The 23,105-nt window shown below is 41.9% G+C and overlaps 1 protein-coding gene across 3 annotated transcripts in view; it reads right to left on the reverse strand.

Moving 5' to 3' along the window:
- The window catches only part of ANKRD6 (ankyrin repeat domain 6), a 211,382-nt gene extending 199,182 nt beyond the window's left edge, over nt 1-12,200 (reverse strand). For all 3 annotated transcript variants that reach the window (XM_053222472.1, XM_027057254.2, XM_027057255.2), the window contains exon 1: nt 11,979-12,200. The gene's annotated coding sequence lies outside the window, so the exon portion shown is untranslated. The remainder of the gene's footprint in view (nt 1-11,978) is intronic.
- Nucleotides 12,201-23,105: the final 10,905 nt, after the last annotated feature.

Consider the following 23,105-nt stretch of genomic DNA (forward strand, 5'->3'; position numbering starts at 1 on the left):
TCACTTTTTCCATGCACTCTCTGTGGGTGTGTATGTGTGTGTAGTTCCATGAATTTTATCACATATGTAGATTCATGTGACCACCACCACCATAAAGGTTTGAAACTATTTCAAATCCTCATTTTATAGTTGAAGAAACTGAGCCATAAAGAGGTTAAGTAAATTGTCAAAATTTTTGCAACCAATAGATGGCAAGCCAGGCATCAAACTCAGTAAGATCAGCAGTGAAGTCCATGGCTCTTAACTATTGGTGGCTCTAAACACAGCAGATATCTAGGAAACTCAAATGCATCCATAAATACCCACTCAGGAAACCTGCTCTCCAGTACTTGCATATTTTATACCAACTATGGAATAATATAAAATATAACTACAACTAAAATATAAATAAAATATAAAATGCAATGCATCTCAGCATTTTACCTAAGTTGGGTTGAATTCAGAATTTCATGCTGGGATATATAGTTAATTTGGCATTTTCTAGCTAAAAAATAAGTTTTAAAACTGGCAAAAGACATGTTCTCCCTGCCAGAGAAAAGGAAATAATAATTTTGTTTTGTGAAAAACCTGAACTGAAATTTTCCAAGTTGATTGCTCATAGTTTGGTTTATTTTTTAACCTTAATAATAAATTCAAATCACTGTCACGATTGGGGGGGCGGGGCTGGCTGGCTCAGTCAGAAGAACATACAACTTTTTGTCTCAGGGTTGTGACTTCAAGGCCCACCTTGGACACAGAACTTACCCTAAAAAAAAGAAAAAAAAAATCACGGGCTTCTGGGTGGCTCGGTCGGTTAAGCGGCTGACTTTGGGTCTGGTCATGATCTTGAGTTCGTGGGTTCGAGCCCTGATGCGGGCTCCTTGCTGACAGCTCAGAGCCTGGAGCCTGCTTCAGATTCTGTGTCTCCCTCTCTCTCTGCCTCTCCCCTGCTTGCACTCTGTCTTTCTCTCAAAAATAAATAAACATTTAAAAAAATTTTTCTAATTAAAAAAAAAAGATTCTTAAAAAAATCACTAGCATATAAGCATGATAAAATAGGTTATCACAATTTCATGTCATCACAATTTCATGCCATGTCATCACAATTTCACTTCTTCTTAAATACATATTTTAGTTACTAGAACATCCAAACAGTCCCACTATGGGAACAAAGTATTTTTTTAATACTAATTTGATTAATATTGAATTTTATTGTGTAATTTTTAAAGCTTTTTACCTGACTTATCTATTTTTCTGATTAAATGTAATATGTGTTCATCACAAGGAGTCTTTACAGTTCCCATAAAAATGCAGGGGGGAAATCCCCAATACTTCTAAAAGTCACTATCTAGAAGAAATTTCCTTGTATATCAGATTCCCATGGGACTTTACTAGAGGCACAATAAAATGCAGAAAAAAAGAAACTGAATAATTTTTTTATAAATATTTTTTTAATGTTTATTTTTGTGAAAGAGACACAGTTACATCAAGAGTTACATCAAGTTAACAACCTCATTGGTTCCTTTTGTTCCACAGATCATCAGGTAGACCTGAAGACACCTATCACTAGAATTATGGGGAAACAAAATGGTGCCACTTTGAATATGTATAATTTCAAAAAACTGCATTTAAAAAAAATTTTTTTTAAGTTTATTTTTCAGACTTCAAGCTGTATTACAAGGCTGTAATCATCAAGACAGTATGGTACTAGCACAAAAACAGACACTCAGATCAATGGAACAGAATAGGGAACCCAGAAATGGACCCACAAACGGTGGCCAACTAATCTTTGACAAAGCAGGAAAGAATATCCAGTGGAATAAAGACAGTCTCCTCAGCAAGTGGTGCTGGGAAAACTGGACAGCGACATGCAGAAGAATGAACCTGGACCACTTTTTTTAAAAATTTTTTTTTCAACGTTTTTTATTTATTTTGGGGACAGAGAGAGACAGAGCATGAACGGGGAAGGGGCAGAGAGAGAGGGAGACACAGAATCGGAAACAGGCTCCAGGCTCCGAGCCATCAGCCCAGAGCCTGACGCGGGGCTCGAACTCACGGACCGCGAGATCGTGACCTGGCTGAAGTCGGACGCTTAACCGACTGCGCCACCCAGGCGCCCAGGACCACTTTTTTACACCATACACAAAAATAAACTCAAAATGGATGAAAGACTTCAATCTAAGACAGGAAGCCATCAAAATCCTCGAGGAGAAAGCAGGCAAAAACCTCCTTGACCTTGGCCACAGGAACTTCTTACTCAACACGTCTCCGAAGGCAAGGGAAACAAAAGCAAAAATAAGTATTAGGACCTCATCAAAATAGAAAGCTTCTGCACAGCAAAGGAAACAATCAGCAAAACTCAAAGGCAACCGACAGAATGGGAGAAGATATTTGCAAATGACATAGCAGATAAAGGGTTAGTATCCCAAATCTATAAAGAACTTACCAAACTGAACACGCAAAAAACAAATAATCCAGTGAAGAAATGGGCAAAGACATGAATAGATACTTCTCCAAAGAAGACATCCAGATGGCCAACCGACACATGAAAAAATGCTCAACATCACTCATCATCAGGGAAATGCAAATCAAAACCACAGTGAGATACCACCTCACACCTGTCCGAATGGCTAACATTAACAACTCAGGCAACAACAGATGTTGGCGAGGATGTGGGGAAAGAGGATCTCTTTTACATTGTTGGTGGGAATGCAAGCTGGTGCAGCCACTCTGGAAAACAGTATGGAGGTTCCTCAAAACACTAAAAATAGAACTACCCTACAACCCAGCAATTGAACTACTAGGTATTTATCCAAGGGATACAGGTGTGCTGTTTCAAAGGGGCAAATGAACCCCAATGTTTACAGCGGCACTATCAACAATAGCCAAAGTATGGAAAGAGCCCAAATGTCCATCGATGGATGAATGGATAAAGAAGATGTGGTGTGTACACACACACACACACACACACACACACAATGGAGTATTGCTCGGCAATCAAAAAGAATGAAATCTTGCCATTTGCAACTACGTGGATGGAACTAGAGGGTATTATGCTAAGTGAGATTAGTCAGTCAGAGAAAGACAAAAATCATATGACTTAACTCATATGATGACTTTAAGATATAAAACAGATGAACATAAGGGAAGGGAAACAAAAATAATATAAAAACAGGGAGGGGGATAAAACAGAAGAGACTCATAAATATGGAGAACACACTGAGGGTTACAGGAGGGGTTGTGGGAGGGGGGAATGGGCTAAATGGGTAAGGGGCATTAAGGAATCTACTCCTGAAATCACTGTTGCACTATATGATAACTAACTTGGATATAAATTTTAAAAATAAATAAAAATTAAGAAAAAAACTAAAATAACGTATCATTACATACCTATTACAGATAAAACCACAATAAAAACCTGACAGTACTAAAAAGGTGATGAGGACCTACAACAATGGGAACACTCAGGTATTGCCAAGTGGAATGAAGTATAGTACAATCATTTTGGGGAAAGGCTGAACAGTTTCTTTTAAAATTAAATAAATATTCACAATGCAACTCAAAAAAAGAAGTTTATTTATTTTTGAGAGAGAGAGAGAAAATGAGAGAGCAGGGGAGGGGTAGAGAGGGAGAGAGAGAATTCCAAGAAGGCTCCACACTGTCAGTGGAGAGCCCCAAAGCAGGGCTCAACCCACAAATCATGACACCATGACCTGAGCCAAAATCAAGAGTCGGATGCTTAACCAACTGAGCCACCCAGGCACCCCTGAACTATGCATTTTTAAAAGAACTATTTTGGTCTAGTCCCCTTATTTAGGGAAGAAAAAATTGAGGCTCTAAGAAATTCAGAGTGTCTAGAGCTCCACAGTGACCTGGTGGCCAGAATTATACCAAGTGTCTTGATGTCCATCAATGTCCTTTCATCTTCCCCAAGCCCCCAGGATTTGGTCCACCATCTCCCACTGCCTCACCCAACCCAGCCAGATAGGAGAGAAGATTCCTAAAGCTAATGTGGCAAATGTCACCACCACAAGAGAACTAAGTTCTATACTCATCTTTCATCCACTTAATGTATGTAAGAAAAATCAACCTTATTCTAGTCTATTGTATCTATTCATCTTAAAAAAATTTATTCAAGCATATGTCCTTTATAAAAACAAAGACAAGGGCGCCTGGGTGGCTCAGCTGGTTGAGCGCCAGACTTCAGCTCAGGTCATGATCTCACAGTCCATGGGTTCGAGCCCTCCAATTGGGCTTTATGCTGCTGGAGCCTGCTTCAGATTCTGTCTCCCTCTCCCTCTCCCTCTGCCCTTCCCCTGCTTGCTCTCTCTCTCTCAAAAATAAACATTTTAAAAACTGTGATATTAAAAAAAAAAGTCCTTGCTCATTCCTGTTTAGCTATTAAGATAGGTTTACTTCGGGCTAATTCTCCATTATTGGTTATTATTTACTGATGGGTTCATTAAATTCACTTTTTTTAAAGGACGTCTTTTTACCATCACAGGTAGAAATATTTCCCATAATCTCCATTCTTATACCAAGAACAAATCAGTGATACAAGAATTAAGTCCATACAGCTACCAATAAGCTCCCAAATTTAAATACAATGTTTTAATCTTTGTTTGCCCTTTCCTAGTTTTTCATGAAAATACTGAGTCAAGTATTTCCCAAAGTACTTTGTACCTAGTACATCGAATTCTAATAGTTAAATAGATGCTCAAACTTTCTGACTTTCTATTTTAATTTTTTAAATGTCTATTTTTGAGAGAGAGAGACATAATGTAAGCAGGGGAGAGGCAGAGAGAGAGGGAGACACTGAATCCGAAGCAGTTCCAGGCTCTGAGCTGTCAGCACAGAACCTGACACGGGACTCAAACCGACAGACCCTGAGATCATAACCTGAGCCGAAGTCGGACGCTCAACTGATTGAGTCACCCAGGCGCCCTTAATTTTTTTAAAGTAATCTCTACACCAAATGTGGGGCTTGAACTCACAACCCTAAGATCAAGAGTCACATGCTCAGGATGCTTGGATCGCACAGTTGGTTAAAGCTCAGGTTGCGCCCCATGTTGTGAAGCCTACTTAAGATTCTCTCTGTATCACTCCCTCCCCCTTTATTCTTCTCCCCTACTTAAGCTCTAAATAGATAGATAGATAGATAGATAGATAGATAGATAGATAGATAGATAGACAAAGTTTTTAGAGGGTCACATGCTCTGCACAATGAGCCGCCAGGCACCCCTCAATTTTAAGTAAAAGAGTAACACATAACAAAAGGAAAAACCATTCTAACCAACATTTTATTATCTATAATGTAGTTTTCTACTTTGTACCCTGAAATCTTAAGATTTGGAATATTAAATATAACCAGTCTAATGCAGGGAAAGATTTGAAATTCTTATTTTTTTTTAAAGAGAAATTCAATGTTAAATGAAAATAATGTTGACAATTTATTACATGGGCATCAAATGAAAAAAGAGAACAATTAGTTAAGAAGAATCAAAATAGCTTCTCCCACACACATATGTCCCCAAATTTTACAAAGAAATTTAAAACTCTCAACATTAGGAACCAGAGATGCCTGGCTGGCTCAGTTGGTAGAGAATGCAACTCTTGATCTCGGGGTCCTGAGTTCAAGCCCCATGTTGGGTATAGAGCATACTTTAGAAAAGAAAAAAAAAAAAAAAAAAACTAGGAACAAACACAAATAAAATTGTATCCAGTAATATTTAAGTCAACTTGGAAGCATCATCATCACCTATGGTTCTGTATAAACTCCCTAACGATAAATGACCAAAGAAAGCAATAATAAAAATCAACAACTACACTAGGCAAATATCACTATTGAATGTATTGTCACAAACTGTCAAAGTATCACCAAGTTCTAGCTTAGGGTTGGGGTCTGGAAAATGAACAGGACAAGGGAATAAACGTCTGTGTTTCCTAAAAGACATCATGACAGCCATCTATGACATCTTTTTTTAAATCTTTTTTTTTTTTTTTTGAGAGAGAGAACATGTTGAAGAGAGAGGGGGGAGGAGAGAGAGAGAGAGAGAGAGAGAGAGAGAGAGAGAGAGAGAGAGAGAATCTTAAGCAGACTCCACGCTCAGTGCAGAGCCTGACGTGGGTCTCGATTCCACAACCCTAGGATCATAACCTGAGCTGAAATGAAAAGTGAGACGCTCAACTGGCTGAGCCACACAGGCATCCCGACCTCTTTATTCAGGTCAGCCTTTCTTGGAGGATTAGTAAATACCACTTATTGATAGGAATTATCATGTAATGCTAATCAGTTTAATAAAACTATTTCATCTGAAAAGACTGTCTGCCTCTCTGTGCTGTAAGTATATGCAAAAATTAAACCCTACATGAAACATGTTCAGGTCTGTAACCTGTAGGGGAGAAAGACCTTCCTCTGCCCTATGGTCCTTCTAGCTGCACTTAGAATCAAATTGACATGAGACAGGTTAACAGGAGAAAATCAAATTTAATAGGCGTACCAATGGAGAATCCACACAGACGTGAGATTCCAAAGATAAGGAGGCAACATGAAGCTTATAGAGGAGCTAAGGGAAAAGGTAGGGGCTTGAGGACACAAAGTGGAGAAAATTCATTAACAAGAAAGTGAAAGAAGATGTTTGGAAAAAACAAAAATGTTTTATTATGCAGATGAGTTCCTTAGTAAGAGGGGCCTCTGGTAACACTTTCTTCCTGTTACACGTTCTCCTTTCCAATGTAAATTTAGGCAGTTATGGGGAGGCAGAGTGCCTTTCCTATATCTACTGGGTTTCTATTACTTTTAACTCTAAATAATGGGGGGGGGGTTCTTTTTTCATTTTATTTACTTTAGAGAGAGAGAGTTAGGGAGAGGGGCAGAGAGGGAGAGAGAGAGAGAGAGAGAGAGAGAGAGAGAGAGAGAGAGAGAGAGAATCTCAAGGAGGCTCCACCTTGAGCATGAAGCCTGACACAGGGCTCAGTCCCACAGCCCTGGGATCATGACTTGAGCTGAAATCCAGAGGTAGACATTCAAACAACTCTCCTAACTCTAAATAATCTTTATGCCAAATTGGCACATTTGGGGGCAGCCTGCCCTGGGCCCCTACAAACCAAGACAAAGTCCCTTCCTCCTGAAATAAAAAGTCTACTTGTCCAAGCTCAGGCCTTCTCCCTCCATTCAGTTATGACCTCCTCCTCAAACCTGGGCACATGTTGGCAAATGAGCATTTAAAATGAGTATTTCAAAGATGGTGTGCAGAGTCAAAATGTACCACAATGGGACACCAGAGTTTGCTGTTTGAAAATGGTAAGTCACTTTATATTGTGAACCAACTAGTTCATAATTTATTTGCTAGCATTGAGATTTCAAGCACTGGCTGTTCTTAAATAGGGACTATGATATATTTACCAATTACTGGACTATTGAGTACTATTAAACAATCATAAAACAGCTACCATTTCTTGAGACTAGTGTATTCCAGGTCCTTTAGAGATGCTTCTCTGTACATTATCTAGTTTAATCCTCTCAACAACCCAATGGGGCAGGCTTTAGACATTCCATTTTATGTAGATGAGAATCCAAGATTTAGCCCACTCCACATAGAAACTTAACCTGGGGCTACTTCAAGTGGACCTCTCCTTTAATAACTGCTCTCTCCCAGAAGAGGATTTTACCCCAGGCCATCAATTCCCAAACTGAGCACCAAGACACTCTGGATACTGTAGAAAATTCACAAGGGCAATTTAGGATATTTGAAAGTTTCAAGGGAAACCTGGTATATTCAACATATTGGACACCGCAGAACCTATAAACCAGAATTCAAAGTTTCAACGTTAGATCACGTTATATTCCTATCAATGACATCATACACATCTTTGCAAAACCTGTGTTTTCAGTGGATGCTGTGATAAAAAGTGAGTGCTGCAGAAAAGTTTATGTGGAACAGGAAATGAGAGTGGTGATATCCAATCTGATCCCAAGCTTTAAGAATTAGTACAGGCACACACATCCTGCTTGTAACTGTGGTTATTTAAGAATGATAGAACAAGATTTTTTCTAGGGGTACCTGGGGGGCTCAGTTGGTTGGCCATGTGACTTTGGCTCAGGTCATGATCTCACGGTTCGTGGTTCAAGCCTTGCATCGGGCCCTCCACTATCAGCACGGACCCCGCTTTGGGCCCTCTGTCCCCTGTCTCTCTCTCTGCACCTCCCCTGCTCTCACACATGCTCTCTCTCTCTCTTTCTCTCAAAAACAAAAAATAAACATAAAAAAACAATAATTTTTCTCAGTTTATTTGTATTATTTTTTAAAAATACCTTCTATGGAGGCATATAGGTGGCTCAGTAGTTTAAGTGTCTGACTCTGGTTTTCAGCTCAGGTCATGATCTCACTCATGGTTCATGAGTTCGAGTGCACATGGGGCTCTGGACTGGCAGTGTGGAGTCTGTGATTCTCTCTCTCTCCTGCTCTCTCTGTCCCTCTCCTGCTCTCTCTCACTCTCAAACTTAAAAAAAATAGCTTCTATGTTGTTAGGACATAAATACTTACTACGTTGCTTGAACATAACTATGACTAACTACTTACAACGAGGGGCACTGTGAAAAAATTACTAAGATACTAAGGGAGCCATGAACCAAGTTTAGGAATCTTTCGCCTTAACCAAGAAGTGATAGAGTTGTGTAAGATTCTCCTGAGCTGACACAGAGCTGCGTGATCCCGAGAAAATAACTTAAGACAAAAGTCCATAACACAAGCATAATAACCAGGAAAGGGAGAATTTGGGTTAAAACCATTTTTAAAGGTTGCTCTCAGTCAGTTTAATCCTTCAAATCTCACAAAATGTTTCCTGGGATAATTTGTATTTAAAAAAAAAAAAACGTCTAAAACACATGCACACAAATTACTATTTTTCTAATTCTTAGCGACTCAAGCAAAGCTTTTAAAAATTATAGCCTCTAGGCTATGTTGGAAGAGACAGGGCCTCCCCTGCACAGACAGAACACACCCATGGAGGCTGTGCCAAGAAAACCTGAGGAAAACCTTAAAAGACAGACTGCCCCATTCCAGTACTTTGAGATTGTCACCTTTTTTGTGGTTTGCATCCTACTGTCAATATCCTGCTTTTAAGTTCAATAAGAATGCTCCAGGTTATTGTGGAAATGCTTGTTTGGAAACTTTCCTTTCACAGAGCTTTTTACATAGCATATGATGTGTGCAAAGATAGGAAAAAATTAACACAAAATCCCGACTAATGGTTCCTTGCAGGGAGGAGAGGTGGAATGCCATGGGAGGGGTACTAGAGTGTGGTGGGGGTAGGGGTGGAGGACTCCAAGGTTCGGGGATGCTCTATTTCTTCAGCTGAGTGATGAGTACTTTGGGGTCTGTGGGTGCTATTCTTATTCTTTAAATTTAAAGCATAGTTTGATATTTTGTGCAGGTATATTTTACAGTAAGGGTAAGGTGCACCAGAAATTCTATGTGGGAGGACCTCCAGAGTTGAAAGTATGCCTTGTCTCTAAGTTGAGCTGGATCACTTAGCCATCAGCCTTTACTTGGAATAAATGCTTAGCGGGAGGGCTCTGGAGAGGCTGACAGGTTGAAGTGGGAAGTTAAGGTACGTTTTTGGTAAAAACAAGGAGTTAACAGGTGAGCATTTCTCTCTTTTTTTAATATTTAGGGATGCCTGGGTGGCTCAGGCGTTTAAGCATCTGACTTCCACCAGGTCATGATCTCACGGTTCGTGAGTTCAAGCCCCACATCCAGCTCTCTGCTATCAGCACAGAGCTCACTTCAGATCCTCTGTCCCCCTCTCTCTCTGCCCCTCCCCTGCTCTTATATGCTCTCTCTCTCTCAAATATAAATAAACATTTAAAAATATATATTTAAAGTTTTCATTCAAGTAATCTTTGCCCAGCGTAGGGATGGAACTCACAACCCTGAAATCAAGAGTCACATGCTCCACTGACTGAGCTGGCTAGGTGTCCCATCTTTATCACCCTTGATTTACACTGTCCAACAACGTGCAGCTAGTTGTGTTATGGTCTCTTATTCTTCTTTAGCCTGTCCAGCTCTCCCCTCCCCACTTATGACCTAGAGGACAGAAAACTCTTCCAATTTTCATTTACATCCCTAATTTTTAAAAAATAATTCATTTGCCATATGCTAAGCACCTGCTAGGGATGGCAAAAGGAAGTTAAACATATATGGTTGCACCTGCTATATGCAAGAACAAAAGATTGCCATTGCTATTTTAGGAATAGGAAATATCACCTCAGAGATACACTTGTGGCCCTGCCGTGGACCCAGGTGTATCTGTCTTCATTGCCAAGTTCTTTCCACTTACTTTGGCCTGATAGGCATTACTGTAAACACGAATGGATATCATCATCCAACAGGTTCACAAAAAGGATCCCTAACGTTCAAGAGCACTATGCCAAGCATTTTACTGGCATCATTTCATTTATGAAACATACCCAGTTATGTATAATACACCAAATTTACAGTTTTAAAAACGAAGTTTCAGGGGCGCCTGGGTGGCGCAGTCGGTTAAGCGTCCGACTTCAGCCAGGTCACGATCTCGCGGTCCGTGGGTTCGAGCCCCGCGTCGGGCTCTGGGCTGATGGCTCAGAGCCTGGAGCCTGTTTCCGATTCTGTGTCTCCCTCTCTCTCTGCCCCTCCCCCGTTCATGCTCTGTCTCTCTCTGTCCCATAAATAAATAAATAAATAAATAAATAAATAAATAAATAAATAAAAACGTTGAAAAAAATTAAAAAAAAAAACAAAAAACAAACTAAGTTTCACAAAGCAGGTTTCCCAGGCTGGTCCAAGCGCAGTGATGTTTACAATGAATTGATCACAGCCTGTTACAGATGTCTTTGTTCCTTCTCCACTCCCACTGATTCATTTGACAAGCCTTAAAAGAAAAAAAGAAAAAGGGAGGGAGAAGGAAGGAAGGAAGGAAGGAAGGAAGGAAGGAAGGAAGGAAGGAAAAAGGTAAAAAGAAATGGGTTTTCCAAAAGAAAGAAAGAGAAAAAGTAGAAAGAAATGGGTCTTCCAGTCACAAACTTAACAAGTGGTGGAATCAACACAGTGTCATAACCCCAAAGCAGATCTCAGCACTACTTGAATCATCTCACTGTGCTGCCGGGAAAACATTCTTGACCAGCTTTATGAAATTCAAGCCCCTCTCAGGTCACAGATAATGCTCCACACTTCCCCTCCCGCTCCCCAAAATACCGGAAGCACTACACTTAAATCCCCAAGACAAACTGGTGTCCGAATTCAAACCAACGTGCTCGCTTCCTCCGCCCCGGCCCTGGGAGATGCCACCTGCTAACTCTTCACAGGGCTCAATTCCGGCCAGAGCGCATCTCGCTCCCATTCTCCCGGGTCTGCGCCTCTTGCAGTCCTCAAAGGGGTAAGGGGATGGGGCGGGATGGGGCGGGAGGTGGGGGGGGGGGGGGGGGGGGCGGGGAGAAGGCTGCTGGCGCGAGCAAGCCGAACCCGGTCCCTCCGAGGCCGGCCCGCAGGCCCGGGGACCCCGGAGAGCGTAAGGCGACCAAAGGAGACCCTCCTTTTCGCCCGCAGACCGCCAGCCACCGCATCCGGGAGAAAAGCCGGTGACCCCCACCCCCCTACCACCACTTTCTTCAAACTCTGAGCTCACTGGAGAAAGAGGAGGGGGACAAGCAAAGACGACAAAGTTCTCCGCCCCCACCCAAAGTTCTCTACTCTGGGGAGGCGAGTGAAGCAAAGCGGTAAGGGAGGCGTCCTAGGAAGACCCCCTCCCGTCCGGGCTTTCCGGAGGCCGCAGGAGAGGGGGCAACGCGCTCCCTCTGGGTCTCTTCCCCAGGCAGACGCCGACAAGGGGGGGGGGGGGGCGAGGGAGCAGCGCCCCCACCTCCAACACCGTCCTCCCCGGCTCGGAGGTTCTCCGGGAGTGGGGGGCGCCGGCCCTCAGATGAAGGGGTCTCCAAAGAACCGAGCGAGGTCGCACCATACCTTTCTCGCGCGCGCCGGACGTCCGCGCCGCAGGGACCGCGGCCGGCTACAGGGTGGGGGGCGAGGCGAGACGACGGGGACGCGTTCTCGCAGGCTCCGGCGGCCCCTGGGCCTCGGCGCCGCGCAGCGCCGCGCCTCCAGCCGCCCGCTCGCCAGGCTGCGCTCCCCGCTCCCGCAGGTAACCTGTGGCCGAGCCCGCCGCGCCCGCAGCCCGCACGGCCCTGGCCCCGCCCCGCCCTCGGCTCCTAACCTGGGGCCGCAGCGCCCCGCAGCGGCCTGCTCCCGGCACCGCGGGGACCGGGGGAAGGTGGGGCCCCTAAGGCCCTGGGGCTGGCCCTGGGCTGCAGGCCCCTCCCAGCTCGGGCCGCTGTCCCTTCCTTGCCCCCCGGGGAGGCCTCCTTCCAAAGAGTGGAAGGAAGGGGGGCTGCAGCGGGGTGATCTTGTCCGGGCACTGGTCTCCAGGAGGTTTATTGGAGGGAGAGGAGAATTAGGGAGTTAGGGAGGAGAAAACCATGCCTCACCCCGTGGCCAAACGGATATTTCAGTATATTCATAGTTCACTTAACTGGAAGGGCTCAGCGGAAGCTCAACAATGATGAATGATGCAGATTCATGAGAGAGCTGGAAAAGGGAAAGGAAGCCCTTATTCCAAACAGCTTATCTGTCAGTAGCTTGTCAAAACCATCCATCCCATATGACACTGACAAAAGCATTGCGCATTCCTGACTCCTATATTCAAATCACACTCTATACACCATTAATTTGGTCAGGTTTTGTCTGGTTTTCAGTTACTTCTTCAGTACCTAGAAGAGTTCCCTGAACAAAGTGAGCATTCAATAAAGTATTGTTGCATGAATGTGTCAATGAATGGAACCTTATTCAACCTTTTGAAGACAACAGGTAACTGCTGTCCAAACACAGCTGGAGAGGGAGGTGGAAACCTAGAATGGAGTCTCCGTCTTACCCGAGGTTTGGGACAAGCTTATTTTGAACCGGATTTTTCTTATCTGCTTTGAAAAAGGCCTGGTTTCCAGAAGTAAAGAAATATGATCATCTCTGCCTTTTTCATGAGATGTCTGTCTCCCTGTCTCTTTCAGGGAGCATTAGGTAGAAGAAATCCAACCAGCTCCAACTCACACCAGGGAAGTGCTTGATTTTCCTCTACAATTTCAGAACTTCCACACCCTATAGCCATAGCTGCAATTTTTCTTGGCAGGGTGTGAAACCTCTTCTGTCATTTGACCCTCTTCAGATTTGTTCCCCATCCCTGTCACTCTGCATCTAGAGCTGTTAGAAGAACACGTTTCCCTTCCCTGCCCATCAGTAGCTCTGGATTTCTCTCCAGGGAATCACCAGTGACTTACAGGTGACCCCCAAAGTCAAGATATGTATGCATGACCTTTCAAACCGATCATTTCTTTCTTATATATTTCCAGATTAAAGAGTTTTCCTAGTAGCTACTCCCTTGAATGAACTTCCAGAGATACAATGTTGCATTCCTCTGGGAGGCTTTTATAATATCACCATAAAGTCAAGATGGAGTTTTAAGTTACATTTGTGGGCAGTCAGACCAATCAGGCATTAATTCTGCTGAAAGGAACAGAAAGCCCAAGCTGGCCTATAAGACATGTGAATGCTGCTGGAAGCCAACGGGCCTGTAATTGTTCCCAGACCTTGATTAGTGGGAATTCCTGACAGAGGGGCCTCATGAGAACCAAAGCAGAAGGTGGGTGAGCTGCCTGGAGATCTTGTTTGCTCGTCTCCAAGCGGGCACACAGTCTTTGGGAAACTAATGAAAAGACACTCTAAACCTCCCTCCAAATGAGGAAGGCTCCCAGCCTACAGTTCCATTCTTATACCTCAATTCAGCTTAATCAAAGCCAGCCTCATATATCTGCCTCACTACTTTCTCCTTCTGCCTCGTGAGAAAGAAGTCTGTTCTGCCAATGATAATTTTCCCTGCTTCCTGAGAATATAATCTGCTCTCACTTCTAGCAACATTTCTTTAATGAGTTGACTGCACTAGCTATTTTTCATGTCATTAGCTTCAATTCATCCTTCAGTCCACCATTCCAGCTTCTATCCCTGCCACTCACTCCCTGAAACTGACCTTGCTAAGGCTTCTACCCAAGGAGCCTTCAATGTGCCTCACCACAATCATATCCTCCTTCTCCTCCAAAGGAAACCAGCATGCTAAATTTTGTGTTAGCTTTTATGGCTTTCCCCTCAGAGCAGGTGAAGGTGCAACTCTCCTCAGTCATCCTGAATCCAGGTTCCTCTGCCACCAGCCACCTCCACCAGGCCACCTAAATTCAACCCCAAGAAGCTCAAAGTCATATACCTGAGGTGCACCCTTAGGGAAGTCCGTACCACATTGGCCCTGGCCCCCAAAATTGGCCCCCTGGGCTGATCTGTCTCCAGAGAGTTGGTGATGACATCACAAGGCAACCTGTAATTGGAAGGGTCTAAGGATTACAGAGAAACTGAACATTCAGAACAGATAGGCCCAGATTGAAGTAATACCTTCTGCCTCTGCCCTGATGATCAGAGCCCTCAAGGAACCACCAAGAGACAGAAAGAAGCAGAAAAACATTAAGCACAGTGGAAATATCACTTTTGATGAGATTGTCAACATTGCCCTACAGATGCAGCACCAATCTTCAGCCAGAGAACTCTCTGGAACCGTTAAAGAGATCCTGGGGACTGCCCAGTCTGTGGACTGCAATGTTGGTGGCCACCATCCTCACAACATCATAGATGACATAAATAGTGGCATAGTGGAATGCCCACAGCTCCTTAAGAACTGCGGAGGAAAATATTTCAATAAAGGATCATCTGACAACCAAAACAAAACTTGTGTGTGTATTAATAATTCTCTTATCACATATATATATATATATATATATCCCTAATCACTACATTGTACAGTTTTGCTAATTTTTGAACTTTTTGTCAATGGAATCATTCCACACTCTTCCTATGCAACTTGGTTTTTCCACCCAGCATTCTGTTTCTGAGATTCAGCTATTCAATTTCTCTGCTATATAGTGTTTCACTGTAAGAAGATACCACAATTTATTTATCCAGTCTACTTTTGGACATTGGGTAGGCTCCAGTTTTTGCTGTTGCAAACAGTGTTGCTATGAACACTCTTAAATATTTCTCCTGACGCATGCATTTAAGAGTTTTCAGGATCTTTATGTAGGAGTGGAATTTTGGGGTCTTAAGGTATATGTGTGTTCAGATTTACTAAGTAATGCCAGACTGTTTTCTAAACCAGTTTGTACCAATTTTCATTCCCATCAACAATGTATTAAAGTTCTGCTTCCTCTACATCTTTGGCAGAGCTTATTTTTGGTTTGTGTGTGTGCTTGTGAAATTATTACTTATTATGATGATTTGTATTTCCCCAATTACCAGTATAATTGGGCATCTTTAATATTTATTAACTATTCTTATTTTCTCTTTTGTTAACTGGTCATATCTTTGGCTCTGTTTCAGGTGTTTTGTGAAATCCTTCCTGACCGTGAGGTGTACAAATATTCTCCCATATTTTCTTCTAAAAGTTGTAAAGTTTTGCCTTTCGTGTTTAAGTCCATATTCCATCTGAAATTCATTTCTCCTCTCATTTGCTGTGCCAAAGAGATCTTATGAGTTTCCATGTATGATTGGGTCTGTTTCAGGTTCTCTATTTTGTTCCATTTGCCTATTCCTGTACTTAGTACCACACTGCCTGAAAATCTGTGGGTTTTTTGTTAAATCTTGATTTCATAAAGAATCTCAAGTGTTCTTAGCTCTTTTCTCTTCCACAGGCATTTTAGGATTGTCTCTCTGGCTCCATGAAAATTTTGTTTCTTGTTTTTTAATTTTTTTAGTTTATTTTAAATTTATTTATTTAATTTTAATTTTGAGAGAGAAAGGGAGAGACTGTGAGTGGGGCAGGGTCAGAGAAAGAGGGAGATACAGAATCTGAAGCAGGCTCCAGGCTCCAAGCTGTCAGCACTAAGCCCAATGTGGGACTCAAACCCACAAATCGCAACATCATGACCTGAACTGAAGTTGCACATTTAACCAACTGAGCCACCCAGGTGCCCCTAAATTTTTAAACTTTTTTAAGTAAACTCTCCACCAAACATGGGGCATGAACTCAACAACCTAAAGATCAAGAGTCACATGCTCTACTGAACCAGCCAGGCACCCACCCCTCCATGAAAACTTTGTGATCTTGATTTGAAATCACAGTGAACCTATGTGTTGGGTGGCAATTTTTATTCACAATTATTTGTTCTGTTCCTATATTTGCCATACTTTCCTATAGTGACATAGACTCCTCTGCCCCACTGTTTTGGGGCTTGTGTGACTTACCTTGACCAACACCATGTTGGAGCAGAAGCTTTAAATATGTTGTGGGCTTTAGTGATTCTTCTCCCCTGCTTCTCTCACCTTGAGCTTTTGCCCTATGCCAGGAGAATATCATGCCACAAAGAGTGGCTGCCTCTTTAGCTGGGGTCTCGCTATGAGAAAATACATGGAATCACACAGAGCCCAGAGTGGCTACAGGTGGTCTGCAGTCCTCGCATAATGGGAACAAGAAATAAATTGTTTGCTGCTACTGTAATTTCGAGAGAATTAACATCTTTACACTGTTGAGTCTTCCTATCTATGACATGTGTGACATGTATGTCTATTTGCTTAGAACTTTAGTGACTTCAAAAGTTTCAGAACTTTCCATTTTCTGAGATTTATTATCTTTTTTTTTACCATTGCAAGTGTATCTCTTAAAAAGTACATTTTCTACCCTTTTTGTTGTCAAGAGAATGCAAATATCTTTGTTTACTAAACTTATACCCAAAAAGATTGCTAAATTCTGTTATTAATGTAGTAATTTATAGATTATTTCATTTTCTATGTACCTGTAAATAAGGATATTTTATTTCTTCCTTTGTAATCCTTATATCTTTAAAAAAAATTATTTTGAGGAATGTCTGGGTGTCTCAGTGGGTAAAGTGTCCAACTCTTGATTTCGGCTCAGGTCATAATCTCACCACTCACGGGATCAAGTCCCATGTCGGGCTCTGTGCTGACAACCAGAGACTGCTTGGGATTCTCTCTCTTCCTCTCTCTGCCCCTCTTCTGCTCTCAAGATAAAGAAATAAACATTAAATTTTTTTGAGATAATTACAGATTCACAAGAAGTTGCAAAATAGTATAGACAAGTCCTTTGTATCCTTCACCCAGTTTTCCCCAACAGTTACATTTTACAGAACTATAGCACAATATCAAACCAGGAAATTGACATTGGTACAATGTATGTGCAATTTTATCTCATGTGCAGCTTCTTTTAACCACCATCACAATCAGGATAAAGAACTATTCCATCACCACAATGAATTGTACTCACACTCCAGACCTTCCTTTTTCCCCATACCAGCCTAACCCCTGACAGCCACTAATCTGTTTTCCATCTTTACAATTTTATCTTTCAAGAATGTTATATGAATAGAATCATATGGAACGTGACCTGTTAAGACTGTCTTTTTTTTTTTTTTTTCCCAGTGTAATGCCCTAGAGAGGCATCCAAGTTGTTGGCATGTTTCAACAGTTCATTCCTTGTATTGCTGAATAGTATTCCACGGTATGGATGTACCATAGCTTGTTTAACCATTCATCTTTTGAAAGGCATCTGGGTTGTTTAGATGTTTTGGATATTGTGAATAAAGCTGCCATGAACAATCATGTACAGGTTTTCATATAAACATGGTTTCATTTCTCTGAGATAAGTGTCCAGAAAGGCAATTGCTGGGTTGTATAGTAGTTGTATGTTTACTTTTATAAGAAACTACCAAACTGTTTTCCAGAGTAGCTATATCATTTTACATTCCCATCGCCAATGTATGAGAGACCCAGTTTTTCCACATTCTTGCCAGCATTTGCTGTTCTTTTTTTTTTTTTTTTTTTTTTTTTTTTTTGGCCATTTTGATGGTATGGAGTTGTCTCTCATTATTATCTCAATAATTTGCATTTCCTTAATGGCTAGTGGTATTGGACATCTTTTACAGTCTGGAGGGTTTTTTTTATCATTATTTTTAATTTTTTTAATACTCATTAAGCCATGAATTCATAGGGAATGGATTCCAGCAGCTCAGGCTCCACTTCTCACAAAGTGTGCCTCCCTGTGGGGGCAGGTGGATGCTCCAGTTTATCCAATCATCTTTCTCTTGGGCTTCCTTCTTTTTCTGATCATTTTCTTTCACTTTTTCAGGACGCTCTAAGGACTCTTAGAGTGCTCAATACAGACATTAATTCTCTTGGCAAGAATGTTGCCTTTAACCCATTTGTTTACAACAATGCCAACAGCATGCTGGGTAACACTGCAGACTTCCAGTTTTGCCATAGGAACATTTGTGGGACATTCCTTTTTGAATAGTGCCCATTGCCTTGATGTCTACCACGTCACCTTACTTGTAGATTTGCATGTATGTGGCCAAAGGAACAAATCCATGTTTTCTAAGGCCTAGAGAATATATAGTGGGTGTCTCTCCTTTTTCTCTTTGGGTTGGTCATTTTGGAAGACCAAAAGATGGTGGTTCTGGCCAGAAGACTGAACATCTTTTCATGTGTTTATTTGACATCCCTATATTTTCTTCAGTAAAATACCTCTTCATGCTTTTGCCTGTTTTCCAACTGGATTTTATGTTTTGCTGTTGAGTTTTGAAAATTCTTTACATATTATAGATGTGAGTCCTTAGTCAGATACATGGTTAACAAATATTTTACTCCAGTCTATAGCTTGTCGTTTATTCTCTTTAAAAAAAGAAAGAGAGAGAGAGAGAGAGAGAGAGAGAGAGAGAGAGAGAAAGAAAGAAAGAAAGAAAGAAAGAAAGAAAGAAAGAAAGAAAGAAAGAAAGAAAGAAAAAGAAAATTCTTTTTCTTCTCTAACTAATCTCTATGCCCAACATGGGTCTTGAACTCACCACCCTAAGATCAAGAGTCTCATGCTCTATCGACTAAGCTAGCCAGCTGCACCTTGTCTTTTAATCCTCTTGACAGGGAGTTTGCAAAGAAAAAATTTTAATTTTGATGAAATATAATTTATCAGATTTTTTCTCTTATGGATAGTACTTGTTTTTGGTGTCACAATCTTTTTGTTTCTTTTTGCTATCTTATGCAATCAAGGATGTACAGAACACTGTGGAATAAGAGTGGGGGGGCAGTGGGCATCCTTCTCTGTTCCTGATTTTAAGCTACTGAGTATTGGATCTGTCTCCCTCACTCACGTTCAGTTCCAAAGATAAAAGGACCACATTTATCAGTTAGAATGTGTTTGGCTACAAGAGGGAGCATACTTGACTAGAGTGCTTTAAATCACAAAACACATGGTAACTTACAGAAAAAAAATATCTGGGTTTAGGCTCTGTCTAGATTCTATTGTATCACCCTCAGTGTTGGCTTTTGTCTTTAGCTTGGCATTTAAGCAGGAAAAAGGGCCAGACCTTCTCACTGTATTTATTTTAATTTGGGAACAAATTCTTCTCAGATGACCCTTAAATATATTTCCTCTTATGTATCATTGATCACAACTGGGCCACAAGATGGGAGGGGCCACGGTTGCCATTCTTAGGTGAATCATGAGTCTTGACTCAACCTCTAGGTCTGAGGTTCCTTCTAGCCAAGAATATTTAGGTATACCAAACTAAGGGAAGGGGGAGTGGGGGTGTTAGTTATGCCACCAACAATGTCTGCCTGATGTTTGTCTGACTTTGCATTTCTTGTGCCTGACCATGTGAGGTATGTGGTGGACACATTTAGAGGCTTCCGTTCAGATTATTCCCCTTTGTTAAGACCTACCTATCTACTTATAAGGGTAGACTTCTGCAGCCACCAATTGCACCCCAGCCATTGTGGATTGGACCATTAATTCAGCATATTTCTTGGGACTGATCACCATCAAGCCGCCATGTTGCAAATAGAATACAATGTAAATGGTGTGCCCTAGAATTGTGCTTCATGGAGTTCTGTCCACTGTGCTAGGCACTTGAGGACAGAAGGGGTAGGAAACCAGATGGTCTCAGAGTCTAGTGGTGAATACAGTCCTCTATCAAATATTAAATTATAGCTGAAATAAATGCTCTGAAGGTATAGCAGTACATGGAACTATGTAAAGTATGATTGGGGGATTAGGCCAGGAGTGGACCACTGGCCCAAACTCAATCATATTTTCTTGCCTGGGAATCAAAGATAATAATAACTAACATTTATATAGTGTTTGCCTTTTAAATATGGATATATAGATACACACACACTTTAGTGGGTTTAGTTCCTACAACTCTATTAAGGTATATAACATTATCACCAGTTTAGAGATGAGGAAATTGAGGCACAGGGAGTTAAGTAACTTGGTCCAGGTAACACAGCTAGTTAGTGGTGGAACTAGGATTTGAACCCGGGTAGCCTGGTTCTAGAGCCTGGGTCCACTATCACTGGGACTGGACGGGTGGGGTAACCATCTTCAGTCACTTGGCCTGAAAAGCAGAGAGAGCCAGCTTTCATGCAGAGATTAAAAAATGAAGTGAGAAGTACGGAAAGAAGCAAAAATGAGTTTCCTTTCTAAGGAAGCCTCAGTTATCCCCTGTAATATCCTGAGACACCTTTACCAGGATCCTGACTATAACATAACTTCTGAACTTCATCACCAACTATATGATCAGGTTTTATCCATCCAATCCTCCCATCCTCCCTCCACTCATAGAGGGTATATATTGCGTCAGTTAGGACACATTCTACTGCAAAGTTCAGAACACCCACCTTCAGTGTTTTTTTAAAGTAAGCTCTAGCCTAATGTAGGGTTTGAACTCACTACCCCGAGACCAAGAGTTGTATGCCCCACTGACTGAGACAGCCAGGCACCCTCACCCACCTTCAGTGGCGTAAGCAGAACTTCCCAACTGGTTTGCTGTTACCGCTTGTGTGCAAATAAATGGGTTATGGATATGGCTAAGTTACTGATACCTTCAGTCTTTGGGGCAGCTGGGGGGACCTGAGGTGGCCAAAGTCTCTGGGCCAGTCACCTCTGACTGCAAACAGCCTGTCCATTTAGGTAACTATGCAATAAAAATAGTATCATTTCCTATTTGCACCTTGACTATACAGGGTGGGGAAGCACTGGCTTTAAGAATGGACTTCAGGGTGGGGGGCCTGGGTGGCTCAGTCGATTGAGTGTCCGACTTCAGCTCGGGTCATGATCTCGCGGTCTGTGGGTTCAGGCCCCTCGTCCGGCTCTGTGCTGACAGCTCAGAGCCTGGAACCTGCTTCGGATTCTGTGTCTCCCTGTCTCTCTGCCCCTCCCCTGCTCGTGCTTTGTCTCTCTCTCTCTGTCAAAAATGAACTTTAAAAAAAAAATTTAAAAAAAAAAAAAGAATGGACTTCAGGAGCACCGGGGTGGCTCAGTCGGTTAAGTGTCTGACTCTTTGTCTTGTTCAGGTCATGATCTCACATTTTGTGGGTTCAAGCTCTGTGCTGATGGTGCAAAACCTGCTTGGGATCCTATCTGTCCTTCTCTCTGCCCCATTTGTGCTCTATCTCTCTCAAAATAAATAAAAAAAAAAAAAAAAGAAAAAGAAAAAAAAAAGAATGGACTTCAATTGTCTCGTGATATAAGAAGTTGGGACATAGGCCTTTCCAGGTCTGAGTACACTAGTTCAGCAAGGTCATCCAGTCTCTTTCTATTCTATTCTGCCATTGCCATGACAGGGTTTTGGTCTTAGGCCTGGTACCTCATGTAGCAAAATGACTTCCCTACCTCTAAGTACCATATTCTTACACAACTGTGTTCAAAGCAGGAAAGGGTAATGTCAAGGGGCTCTTCTGATTCATCGGCCTCTCTTATCAGAAAGCAAACTCTTTCCTAGAAGTTCCCCAACAAGATTACTTCTTACTGACCAAATATGAAGGCGTCATATGAGTATCTGACTTTTCCCATTTCTAGTTTGGGAAGTAGGCACAGGGAAGAACAGGGAAGCAGGTTTTGGAATGGCTGGTAAGTAGCTGACCAACCATGTCTGCCACTTTTGTAGGAGACATTAACTGAAATGTATAAGTGACAGTTCCTAGATCTCAATCTACTAGATATTTATTTATTTATTTATTTATTTATTTATTTATTTATTTATTAAACTCTACCCTCAATGTGGGGCTTGAACTCATGACCCTGAGATCAAGAGTTGCATGGTCTATGGACTGAGCCAACCAAGTTCCCCTCTTACAGATTTTTAATAAGGTCATTTGTCTTGGAGAATCTTGTATCATTGAAAGTATAATTTGGTGTAACCTCCCAGCCAAAGCAGGAGTTGCCAAGTCCAAACTAATCTACAGATACATAGAGCTGTTAATACCTCTGCCCAGTTGACTCTGTTGTCAAGAGGTTTCTACGCTCATGTTACAGCACCATATACATCAGAAGCTTGTCCTTAAAAGTCCATACGAATAAAAAGTTGATTTTTTTAATAGAAGTCCACATGTAGCAATTCTACCTCACTACTTTGGGACTTTTCAATTACAAATGTCATCTTCAGGGGTGCCTGGGTGGCTCAGTAGGCTGGGCATCCTACTTCAGCCCAGGTCATGATCTCGCAGTTTGTGAGTTCGAGCCCCTCATCGGGCTCTGGGCTGACAGCTCAGAGCCTAGAGCCTGCTTCAGATTCTGTGTCTCCCTCTCTCTCTGCCTCTTCCTTGCTGGCACTCTCTCTCTCAAAAATACACAAACATTAAAAACAAATGCTTATCCTTTAAAAAACAAAAACAAAACAAAAAACACAAATGTCATCTTCACGAGCCCTGGGGGAACTCAGTAGGTTAAATGCCCGATTCTTCATTTTGGCTTAGGTCATGACTTCATGGTTCCTGATATTGAGCCCTTCATGGAGCCTTCTTGGGATTCTCTCTCCCTCTCTCTCTGCCTTTCCCCGCTCATGCTCTCTCTCTCTCTCAAAATAAATAAATAAACTTAAAAAAACAAAAAACAGGGGCACCTGTGTGGCTCAGTTGGTTAAGTGTCCAACTGTTGGTTTTAGCTCAGATTATGATCTCACAGTTTTGTGAGATTGAGCCCCACATCGGGCTCTGGCTGAC

The sequence above is a fragment of the Acinonyx jubatus genome, chromosome B2 (genome assembly GCF_027475565.1).
Source record: "Acinonyx jubatus isolate Ajub_Pintada_27869175 chromosome B2, VMU_Ajub_asm_v1.0, whole genome shotgun sequence".
NCBI lineage: Eukaryota > Metazoa > Chordata > Mammalia > Carnivora > Felidae > Acinonyx > Acinonyx jubatus.